At 42.5% G+C, this 12,099-nt stretch overlaps 1 protein-coding gene across 8 annotated transcripts in view; it reads right to left on the bottom strand.

Annotated features, from left to right (window-relative positions):
• Nucleotides 1-10,099, bottom strand: part of USF3 (upstream transcription factor family member 3) — a 58,745-nt gene extending 48,646 nt beyond the window's left edge. For 6 of the 8 annotated variants that reach the window (XM_053918359.1, XM_053918362.1, XM_053918356.1 and 3 more), the window contains exon 1: nt 9,834-10,099. The gene's annotated coding sequence lies outside the window, so the exon portion shown is untranslated. Of the gene's footprint in view, nt 1-2,418; nt 2,488-3,073; nt 3,241-9,833 lie in introns of all 8 variants that reach the window. The other 2 variants (XM_053918357.1, XM_053918358.1) reach the window with 2 other exon arrangements.
• Between the last annotated feature and the right edge of the window lie 2,000 nt (nt 10,100-12,099).

Raw genomic sequence — 12,099 nt, forward strand, 5'->3', positions numbered from 1 at the left:
TGCTTTTTTGTTTACTTTCTCTCTGCAAAGTTTCAAATTGTTTCTGTGTAAAATTCATCATGTTTTTACAATAAAGCTACCTTTCAACACTGATCTTCCTCCAAATCTTTGGTTAGGCAAAGCTCTCTTCAGAACACTTCATTTCAAAGCCAGTTAACAAGTCTGTTTGCAACATGATAATCTGCCTTGACTCTCAAGAGACCTACTTACAATTTCTCCATTTTATCAATTACATCAAACTTTTCCTGGCTCTCAACCCCAAAATAATCTTCAAATCTTCTCACCAAATCCATTTAATTATTTTCACAATCCTTTTCTCATGTTCATTACTACCACCTTAGATTAGACCCCTTTTTACCTATGTCTGGCTCTTAATACTCTCTTGCTCCGAGTCTTTTCTCTATTCTTCAATAGTTTTTTATTCCGACGTCTCAGCAATCTAGCCAATTCCCATGTATTCCAACATGTACCACTGCTGCTCCAAAATCTACAGCATTGTTTCCCAACAACTACTGCATCAAGTCCGAACTCTTGGGTCCTAGCTTGCATGACTCTACCTAACACTATCTTCTTCACTGGCCAGTCTCACACTAGTACAACACACAAACGAACAGGGTAATATAACTACCTAATCATGTCATCTACTCTTCCCTCCTCTCCAATTCAGACAGGTTCTTCCCACTGCTCCCTATCAGCTACTGCATTTTCTGCTGTATTTCTACTGCATTTTCAAAGTGAAATGACTTTTTCACTTTGCTTATCTAAATCCTATTAACTCCTTAAAGCCCAGTGCAAGTCTGCCTTCCTCTGTAAAACCTTCTTTAATATTTCTAGCCAACATAATACCCTCTACCTTGGTTCTGGACTGTAGCTCTCCCACTTCTCAGTACTCTTGTTACAAAATATATTTTTTCTCTTATATATTATTAATCTCTCCTTCCCTGTTAGTGCTTTTTCATTTAATATATCCCCATTTTTTTCAATTAAAAAGGAAAAATGAGGACTTCTGGACACGATGGAGTTGTAGGTACATACACTTTGCTTCCTCTCACAATCAAAAGAAGGACAACAACCAATTTGAACACAAAAAACTCTGGGAACCAGAACTGTCAGAAAATCAAACTGTATGGAAGTCCAACAACCAAGGATTTAATGAAGAAACATTCACCCAGACTGGCAGCTGGGGTGGAAAGAATGGTCCGGCAAGGTGGCAGCAGGAGGGCAGCAGAAAGACCGAGCGGTCCCACATTTGTGTGTCGATAACTGGGAAGAACAACTGGGAAGTGAGACAGACTGCAACCCAGAGTTCCAGCGCAGGGAAATAAAGCATCAAAGCCTCTGGCTGTAAAACCCGTGTGGGTTGCGGGAGTGGGAGAAACTCCCAGTCTCACAGAAAAGTCCATTGGAGGGACTCACAGGGTCCTAGAATGTACACAAAGCCACCCACCCAGGAATGACCACCAGAAAGGCACAATTCACTTGTGGGTAGCAGGGGAAGTAACTGAAAGTGGAGCAAGAGGTGAGCAAGCAGCATTGTTTCCTCTCTGACTCCTCTTCCACATGCAGTACCACAATCAAGTGAAGTGGGTTGCCCTACCCTGGCAAATACCTAAGGCTCTACCCCATACAATGTTAACATGTGCACCAGGACAAAGAAGTATGGCCCAAGTGAAAGAATAAATCAAAGCTCCAGAAAAAGAATTAAGCTACAAAGAGAGAGCCAACCTATCAGATGCAGAGTTCAAAACACTAGTAATCAGAATGCTCACAGAAATGATTGAGTACAGATGCAAAATAAAGGAAGAAGTGAAGGCTATATAAAGTGAAATAAAGGAAAATATACAGAGAACCAACAGCGATGGGAAGGAAACTGGGACTTAAATTAACGATTTGGAACAGAAGGAAGAAATAAACATTCAACTGGAACAGAATGAAGAAACAAGAATTCAAAAAAATGAGGAGGCTTAGGAACCTCTAGGACAACTTTAAACGTTCCAACATCTGAATCATAGGGGTGTCAGAAGGAGAAGAGGAAGAGCAAGAATTTGAAAACTTATTTGAAAAAATAATGAAGGAAAATTTCCTCAATTTGGTGAAGGAAATAGACTTCCAGGAAGTCCAGGAAGCTCAGAGTCCCCAAGAAGTTGGACCCAAAGAATCACACACCAAGATATATCATAATTAAATTACCCAAGATTAAAGGTAAGAAGAGACTCTTAAAAGCAGCAAGAGAAAAGGAGACAGTTACCTGCAAAGGAGTTCCCATAAAACTATCAGCTGACTTCTCAAAAGAAACTTTACAGGCAAGAAGGGGCTGGAAAGAAGCATTCAAAGTCAGGAAAGGCAAGGACCTACACTGAAGATTACTCTATCCAGCAAAGCTATCATTTAGAATGGAAGGGTACATAAAGTGCTTACCAAATAAGGTCAAGTTAAAGGAGTTCATCATCATCAGTCCTTATTATATGAAATGTTAAAGGAACTTATCTAAGAAAAAGAAGATTAAAAACTATGAACATTAAGATGGTAACAAACTCACAAGTATCAACAACTGAACCTAAAAACACAAACAAAAATGAATTAAGCAAACAACTAGAACAGGAACAGAATCACAGAAATAGAGATCACATGGTATGAGATTAGCCAGAGGTGGAGGGGGTAAAATGAGGGAGAAGGTACAGGGAATAAGAAGCATAAATGGTCAGAAGAAAATAGACAGGAGGAGGTTCAGAATAGTATGGGAAATGGAGAAGCCAAATAACTTCTATGTACGACCCATGGACATGAAGTAAGGGAGGGGAATGCTGGAGGGTAGGGGGGTACAGGGCAGAGGGGAGTAAAGGAGAGAAAACAATGGAACAATTCTGATAGCATAATCAATAAAAAAATACTTTAAAAAAAAGGAAAAGTTTTTTTTTTTTTTTCTCACCTTGCCACAGCTGCTAGATGTTCCCATTCTTTCTCCCTCCCAACCATCAGGCTCCTTCACTGTTCTTTCTTCCTCACTTCCCATTCACTCTTTACCTTGCTGTTACCTGGCTTTTATTTCTAAAACTGCTTATATCAAACTCACCAGAAGATCTCCACACTGCCAAATCCAATGACCTTGGTAGGAAAGATCTTGTGTTTGGCCTTCTGGCAACAACACTTCACTGTTTCTTTAGAAAACCTCTCTGCCTCGGAGCATGAAATGGAGCAAAAACAGCCTCTTCAACAAATGGTGTTGGGAGATCTGGACAGCTATGTGCAAAAAAATGAAACTCGATCACCAACTTACGCCATACACAAAAATAAATTCAAGATGGATAAAAGACTTAAATATAAGTCATAACACCATAAAAGTCCTAGAGGAAAACATTGGCAGGAAAATCTCAGATATTCCACGCAGCAACATCCTCACAGACACGTCCCCTAAAGCAAAGGACATAAAGGAAAGAATAAATAAACGGGACCTCATCAAAATAAAAAGTTTCTGCATGGCTAAAGAAAACAGCATTAAAATAAAAAGAGAACCAACAGTATGGGAAAACATATTTGCCAATGATACCTCAGGCAAGGGCCTGATCTCTAAAATATATAAAGAACTCACACGACTCCACTCCAGGAAGACAAACAACCCAATTAAAAAATGGGCAAAGGACTTGAACAGAAACTTCTCTGAGGAAGACATACAGAGGGCCCAGAGACATATGAAAAGATGCTCAGCATCACTAGCCATCAGAGAGATGCAAATTAAAACCACAATGAGGTATCATCTCACACCAGAGTGGCCAACATAAACAAATCCACAAACAAATGTTGGAGAGGATGCGGAAAAAAGGGAACCCTCATGCACTGTTGGTGGGAATGTAGACTGGTGAGGCCACTGTGGAAAACAGTATGGAATTTCCTCAGAAAACTAAAAATGGAACTGCCCTTTGACCCAGCAATTCCGCTGCTGGGATTATACCCTAAGAACCCTGAAACACCAATCCAAAAGAACCTATGCACCCCAATGTTCATAGCAGCACAATTTACAATAGCCAAGTACTGGAAGCAACCTAAGTGCCCATCAGCAAATAAGTGGATCAAAAAACTATGGTACATTTACACAATGGAATTCTATGCAGCAGAGAGAAAGAAGGAGCTCCTACCCTTTGCAACCGCATGGATGGAACTGGAGAGCATTATGCTAAGTGAAATAAGCCAGACGGTGAGGGACAAATACCATATGATCTCACCTTTAACTGGAACATAATCAACAGAAGAAAAAAGCAAACAAAATATAACCAGAGATATTGAAGTTAAGAACAATCTAATAATAGCCGGGGGGAGTGGGGAGGGGACAGTGGGGAGAGGGGATTACAGGAACTACTATAAAGGACACATGGACAAAACCAAGGGGGAGGGTGGAGGTGGGGGAGAGAGGGGGGTTCAGCTGGGGTGGGGTGGAGGGATGGGGCGAAAAGGCATACAACTGTAATTGAATAACAAAAATTTATAAATAAATAAAAATACCCCCCCCCGAAAAAAGACAGAACCTCTCTGCCTCATTCCTGAGGTCTGATGGGACCATAAATATAGGCTCACCTCTGTGGTTGGCAAAGGACTGAGCAATATGACTCTGCCCAAGAAGGAAAACTGGCTGAGACTGAGTTAGCCTCACAGACCCATGTGATCCTAAAAAGCTGCTGTGCCCTGGCCTTTCCAATGCTTCATTACTCTATCTTGCTTCACTTCCACAAGTTTACCCAGTATCTGTATCAATAAATTCCTCTTTTCTGCTGAACTTAGCAAAAGACAATTTCTGTTGCTTATGATCAAAGAGAAATTGGTCCTGCAAGTAAAGACAGAGTGGTACCTCCCATAGTTACACTATAAACTTCTTCCTGTCCCTTCACTGCAGCTTCTGCCATTTAAGAAATTACAGTAACTAAGGGGAGAAAGCTTTTGCCAGGAGACCCAATAGTGGATTCATTAATTGGAAGGTAAGGATATCTGGGGCTCCTCATGCAACTGCAACAGACAAAAGGGAAGGTACAAGGAGCATAGATGGGACCTGTGAGGATCCTGGGCACCTCTTTGTACTAACACTAGCAGGAAAGTGACCAGCATACTGCTGCCGCTGGTAAGCACAGGCAAGATCTGTAAAAGCTCAGAGCTTTTAGGGATAAAAGTTACAAACTACATGTGTCAGGCTCCCAAGTTCATTCTCTGTAACATAAGACTTTCTACTAATATCAATCTACATGTGCCCTGGCTGGTGTGGCTCCATGGATTGAGTGTCAGCCTGTGAAACAAACGGTGACCAGTTGGATTCCCAGTCAGGGCAGATGCCTGAGTTGTGGGCCAGGTCCCCAGTAGGGGGTGTGGGAGAGGCAACCACACATCGATGTTACTCTCCCACTCTTTCTCCCTCCCTTCCTCTCTCTCTAAAAATAAATAAATAAAATCTTTTTAAAAAATCTATTTGCAGTTCCTTAATCAAGCAATTCCCTTTCTCATTTCCATGCCTTTGTATCTGCTACTTTGTCTGGAATGCTCATATCAATGTTCCCAACTGGGAACTCCTAATTATCCTCTTTGAAACTTTCTGATCCCTAGAGGTTGGTCCCAAATATCCTGACATAATATTCTACAATGTCTTAACATGAAATACACTCTATATGCTTACTGGATTTTCCCACAAGACTATAAGCTTCTAAATAGTAGAAACCACAACTTTCATATGTGTATCCTCAACAATTACTACTCAGTATGGGAGTACTAAATGTCTACTAAAAGAATATCTGTTATGTTTTTTTCAAGATTTTATTTATTTTTTAGACAGAGGGGAAGGGAGGGAGAAAGAGGGAGAGAAACATCAATGTGTAGTTGCCTCTCACACGCTCCCTATTGGGGATGTGGCCCACAACCCAGGCATGTGCCCTAACGGGGAGGTGAACCAGCGACCCTCTGGTTCACAGGCCAGCACTCAACCCACTGAGCCCCACTAGGCAGGGCTGAACATCTGTTCTTTCTTAATTTCCTATGGTTTTAACCACTGCATTTTGGGCACTTATATTTAAATTAGCATCTAATAAATACTGTTTTCAGTTCCTTAATTATTTGATATGGTGTTTCCTAATTCTTTCAATAAGCCTAAAAACTTAAGAGCTGAGTCCACACCATTTACTAGTTCTTTATTCTCTTTAGTACCTCAGAGTGCTGGGCACAAGGCAAGTACTCAATAAATACTTGATGAACTGAATTAAAAACACAGTATTAGCACGTTAATAGGAGCAACATATCATGTCCTACTGATCTAATTAAAAGATCTGGCCTCTGAAGTGGTGTAAGTGTACCCATATGGAAAATTTAATGAGAAAAAGAAAAATTATCCAATTGGATAGTTAACAGCTTTTCTCTGAGCAAGAATTCCACAAATATTTTATAGATAACAAGGGTCAATCTCTAGAACTCATAGTAAAAAATTTAAGGTATAGCTCTGGCTGGTATGGCTCAGTGGATTGACTGCCTGCCTGCAAACCAAAAGGTCACCAGTTCAATTCCCAGTCAGGGCACATGCCTGGATTGCGGGCCAAGTCTCCAGTTGAGAGGCAACTGATCGATGTATTTCTCACACATCAATGTTTCTCTCCTTCTCTAAAAATAAATAAAATCTAAAAACAAAAAACCAAAATCTCAAGGTATATATCCCCATGCATCCCTGTGCATATTGCAAGGAAGGCTTAAGGGGTCTGTCACAATCATAATTACTTAAATTCCACTAACCCTTAACAAATCCAGAATAGGAGTAAAATACATAAGATTATTTAATAGCAAAGTTAATTAATGCCAAATCAATCTATTTTAAAGATGTATATAGTTATCTTTTCATAACATATAACAAAACAGTTGTTCACTCATACAACAAACATGTAAGTGCCTACTAATGACAAATGCTGTTAGTGTCCAGGAATACAAAGATGAAGAGAACACAGTTCCTATGTTGGTTGGGTTCTAGCTCTGCCATATTGCAACGGTATTTAAGAACAAGATGTGAATCGTACCTCCTGGAGGTGCTCAACATGCATGCTCTGGGGGTAGCAGTCTGGTGGAAAAGGTGGATAAACATATATTTCAGGAAATGTGGTTAGTGTTAACAAAGAAATAAGTACAAGCTGTTATGAGTCCACAGAAAACAGTCAACCTACTGAAGAAATCAGGAAAAGATATTGAAGAAACTGACATCCACACATGAATTCAATGCAAGCTAAGGTGTGAGGAAGATACCAAGATAGAAACATCTGGGATGGAATCGAACCTGAAACAGTGGTTGTGAGCAGAGTTTGTAGGGTTCCAAAGTAAATCGTTGTAGAAGGACCCCAAAATAAAATACTCCTTGCTGTTAAGTTTGATAATAATAAAACATACATACAAAAGATTTTAAACCACCACATAGTAGAAGCATAAATGGAGTCTTTTAAACAACAGGTGGTATCAGAGTTCAAAGGAAGCCAGCCAGTCACTCAAAGTAGAGTTAAAAGTATGGAGGGGAGAGTGAGTAGAGGGAGGGACCTTGTTAATGCTGAAAAAGACCAACATTGTTAACAAAAGCAGGGATCTGAACTGCATGCAGTGGGGCCACCGGGAGGTCACCAAGACTCCTGTTGAGAAACACTGGTGAAAAAGGTGGACATGTGAGTGAAGGCCTAATTTAGAAGAGCCTGGAACACAAGCCTAGCAGATTGGACATTGTTCTAGAGTAGGAGTTTTCAACTGGTATGTCACAAGAATTTATAAAGTGTGCAATACTTGACTTCAGGAGCACTGACCTCTTTTCCCTTAGGTTGTCAAATAAAAAAATGACAATAGCCAACACAACAATAGTCCAATATGAATGAATCAAAATTATACCTATTTTTTGCCATGCTGCAGAATTTAATAATTAGTTTATGTGTGTCATGAAGTGAAAAAGGTTGAAAATCGCTATTCTAGATTAACAGTAGTTCTCAACCCTGACTACTGAATAGAAACACTTGGGGATGTTCAAAAATACACCCAGGGTTGAGGCTCGCCCCATATCAAAAGTAAGATAATCTCAGGTTGGGGTGGGGAGTGGCCTGAGCATTAAAATGCAAAAGCATACAAGGTGATTCTAATATACAATCTGGATTGAGAACCAGTGTGCTATACGAAAGGAAGGTAAGGTAGGACAGATATGGTTAAGATCCAAGCCTGATTTCATTCAGTCCCTGTTTGAAAGGAACAATTTTAAGTTCATTGTCTGGTGAAGCGTATCTTCTAACCTGAGTTAAACATTTTCAATTTTGGTTGGGGTTTTTTTCCCCCTTTTTGACAATGCTAAGCTATGAAAAGAGGAAAATAAACCTATAAATTTCTCTTATTTGACTATTTCACTGATTGCACAGTCTGCAACTTTTGAATTTTTTTTCCATGATGTCCCATAGACAACTAACTGCCCTTAGATTCCTTCTATATTAAAGAATGTTCAAGGCTGCATTCATGTCTGGATTTTATAAAATTTCTCTTTTAAATAGAGTAAGAATGTAATACCTATGTATACAAAAATCACAATGCTTAGACTAAAGCAAAATGTGACATTAAGTATTCATTCTGGTAGTACCTGGAGACATTACACTGTACTGTTCCTAGTTTCAGAAGTGCAACAATTACAAAGTATTTTGCTTATTTCACAACAAATACTTTCAGAGTACTTCCCAAATAAAGGGAAACAAGAAATGTATCCCATATAGCAACTCTGTACTGCATGGAACAAATGTCGTGTGTAGGAGGAAAAAGTCATCCAAGTGATTGGAGAGTATGACAGCCTGTTGATCCCTCAAAACAGGTTTGTCTTTTCCTTGCTTGTTTTTTTAAGAAAAAGCATTGGTATGAATATACTTTAGGTTCCATGTTACTCACTGAAGGGTCTATTCAAGAAATCTGTACTTCGTTTATAGGTAAGCAACTGTCTTCTTTTTATGCAAACTTCAGTTAGCTGAAACAGTGTTGTTTCATATGGTGTTAGGCCACTACATCTACTGAATGGTAAAAACGGTATGAGAACATAAGTTGGAAGCCTGTAACTGGGAGTCCACACACAGGCTTATGCAGTTTCTTATTTCCAGATGAAGTTAATAAATCCAAAGGACCCTACCCCAGTATAATCGTAGACGATGGTAAGTGGGGAAGGTAAAAAGGGGTCAGTGAGCATGGAATAACCCAACAATCAAAATATTACACGTGAACGAGAGTCCAGAAGTATTTCTTGGAAATACGGAAAAAGATTCCAAGAGTTGGCTATTAGCGTCCACCGTTCCTACTCAGAAAGGAAAAGAATGGCTTCTAATAAGAAAACGTAAGCCTAACTCTCAGACATAGGGTTGAGAGTTAAAAAGCAAATCACGTGAGTCTGACCAGCGGGTCCCAAGGAAATTCAGAGAGCAGGGAAAGAAGAGGGGATAAAAGAGACAGGAAAAGGTATATGAGGCGCGCAAAGGCCATCCGGTGTGAACCTAGAGCCCAGCTCTTTATGCACCCGGGCAGCGTGAAGCCTCTCTCGCCCCACGCGCATCTGGAGGCCGGGGAGCAGCGCAAGCCCCCCACGGGCCTGGCACCAGGGGGCGCGGGGCGCCCAGAGGTCAGAGAGAAGAGGGGTGCAAGCACCCCACCAGGCTTCGCAAGCAGGGGTCCCCACGAAAGAGGCACACTTTTCACAGCGCTCGCCTCCGGGAGCCGAGAGGGGGTGGGTGGAGCAGAGCCCGGAGCCGCCCCCCGGAGCCGCCCTCGCAGCCCCGGCCCCCGCCCCCCGCTCCGGCTGTCAGCGACCCCCTCCCGCAGTTACTCACCCGCGGGCTGCGCAGTCTCGGCCGCGGCGCTGGCGGCGGCGACCCCCGCCTGGGTCATGGTCCCAGGCGGGTACGGCAGGGATGTCCGACCGCCGGGGCGAATTTCTCCCTCTGCGGCCGCCCCCTGCTCCTCTGGGGCTGGGGGAGCGCGGGCCCAGGCCCTCCTCTCCCCCCGCCCCCGCCGCCTCTTCTAGCGGCCACCGCAGCCGCGGCGAGCCCAAGCCCTCAAGGCGAGAGACCCGGCGGCAGCGCGGCCTCAACTTTCCCAGCCCCCCTCCCCCCGCCCCTCCCCGCCCCTCAGCGCCGCCGCTCGGCACACAAGCAGCCTACCCTGGGTGCGCCGCACTCCCGCCCCTGCCACTTAGCTCACCAATCCGACTCTGGGGAGGCTACCGTAATACCCAATCAAGATGAGGAACGCCGTTGTGCTAAGCTAGAGGGCGGGAGGAGGTGAAGGGAAAACAGGAGAGTGTACGGGCCTCAGGCGGCCCAATGAGGACGGCCGGGGGGCGGAGGTGTGCAAGTTGGGTTGAAGGAACAGGAAATATTCTTAAAGGTAGAGTGATGGGCAGGAAGGAAAGCCATTAGATGAATGAGAAAGAGGTGGGCCTGGTTTCTTAAAGGGGACGCCTTGAGATCCTATAAAAGGAGGTGTTTTAAGAAACTTCTTTGTATCCTGTTCTTCGCTATGTTTTCCACTTTCTGTAGACGTTTGTAAGTGGAAAAACTGAAAAGGAACAGGGCAGGGAAGGCTTCAAGAATGATTAGAGAGCTCCTCTTTGCCTAGAGGGTAGGAAGGCGGGACGTGGCTTATGTGACAAGGAGAAAGAAAAATGAGAATCCCGACGTCTCCGACTGCCCTTTCACTGGAAGATCGCTGCGGACCTGAAGCTGCCCGAATTTGTGGGCTTGTCATCCTTCATTTGCAAAAAAAAAAAAAAAAAAAAAAAAAAGCACGAATTCCTGTGAACTGGAGATGACTGTGTTCAGAAATATCCTGGGGGCCTCCCAGCTGGGAGAAGGGAATATGTGGCATTGGGGGATGAGGTTTGAAACCTCAAGCTTGGGGTCCTAGTGACCTAGATCTAGGAGATGTAGAGCTGCGGTGAAGGAATGAAGACCTGAGAGTCTCCTAATTCCAGGATGGGTTTGGAGCCTTGGAACCGTGGTCCTAACTCCGGTATCCGGATTTCACTTAATATTTCACAACCACTCCCCTCCTGAAACAGGTGTCCTCCACCTAGTGGTGATGGTCAAAGATTACCAAGTGCTTCTACAACCACGTTTGTAACGTTCCAGATCTTAGATATCCAAGAGCTAGACCAGGTAACTTCCAAAAGGTGAGCACAGGGCTTGGCATAATGGGAATTAATTGAGCCTGTGTAAAGAGGAAGCTGACCTTGTATTGAGAAAAAGTGTAAAATTAAGCAGTAACCACATCTTATGTTTGTACAGCAGCTTAAAAGCTATATTGAGCCCTGGCCAGGCAGCTCAGTTAGTTAGAGAATCTGTCCTGATATGTCAAGATTGCAGTTGAATCCCAGGTCAGAGTACATAGGAGAATCAACCAATGAATGCATAAATAAGTGGAACAACAAAGCGATGTTTCTCCCCCTGTCTCTCAAATCAATTTTAAAAATTAAGATCTATGATAAAACAGAAGGCCTTAAATTTACTTACAAATTATGGCACTATAAGTAGTCTGGATATTTTCTTTAATGAAGTTCTTGGCATATGAAGCTCTACTTGGCCTCTGAATGAACTTAGCACATCCAAATCAAAGCTGCAGCTGCAGGTCTGGCTGGTGTGGCTCAGTGGATTGAGTGCTAGCTTGTGAACTAGAGGTTCACCTGTTGGATTCCTGGTGGCGAGCATGCTTGCCTCTCGGGCCAGGTTTCTAGTAGGGGGCGCGCAAGAGGCAACCACACAGTGATATTTCTCTCCCTTCTGCCCTTTCTTCCCCTCTCTAAAAATAAACAAAATATTTTTTTAAAAAGCTGCAGGTAAAACCCTAGGATTCTGAGCCTAATAATACTAATAGCACCTCCATGAGTAGTATTAGTATGTCCAGCTGTAGGAAATAATTTCCACCGTGACCAAAATATAAGGTATTCTGGTTTAAAAACTACTCTGGTTAATAAGTATCACATCTATGGTTATGTATGATTTTCTAAGCAACTGCACTGTGTGGAATCTCAAGTCAAGTAACAAATACCTATAGTTTTGATGGCTCAGAAAAGATGATTTAAGAGAGTCTTTGAACCAC

Source organism: Desmodus rotundus, chromosome 2 (assembly GCF_022682495.2).
Source record: "Desmodus rotundus isolate HL8 chromosome 2, HLdesRot8A.1, whole genome shotgun sequence".
NCBI classification, from domain to species: Eukaryota; Metazoa; Chordata; class Mammalia; order Chiroptera; family Phyllostomidae; genus Desmodus; species Desmodus rotundus.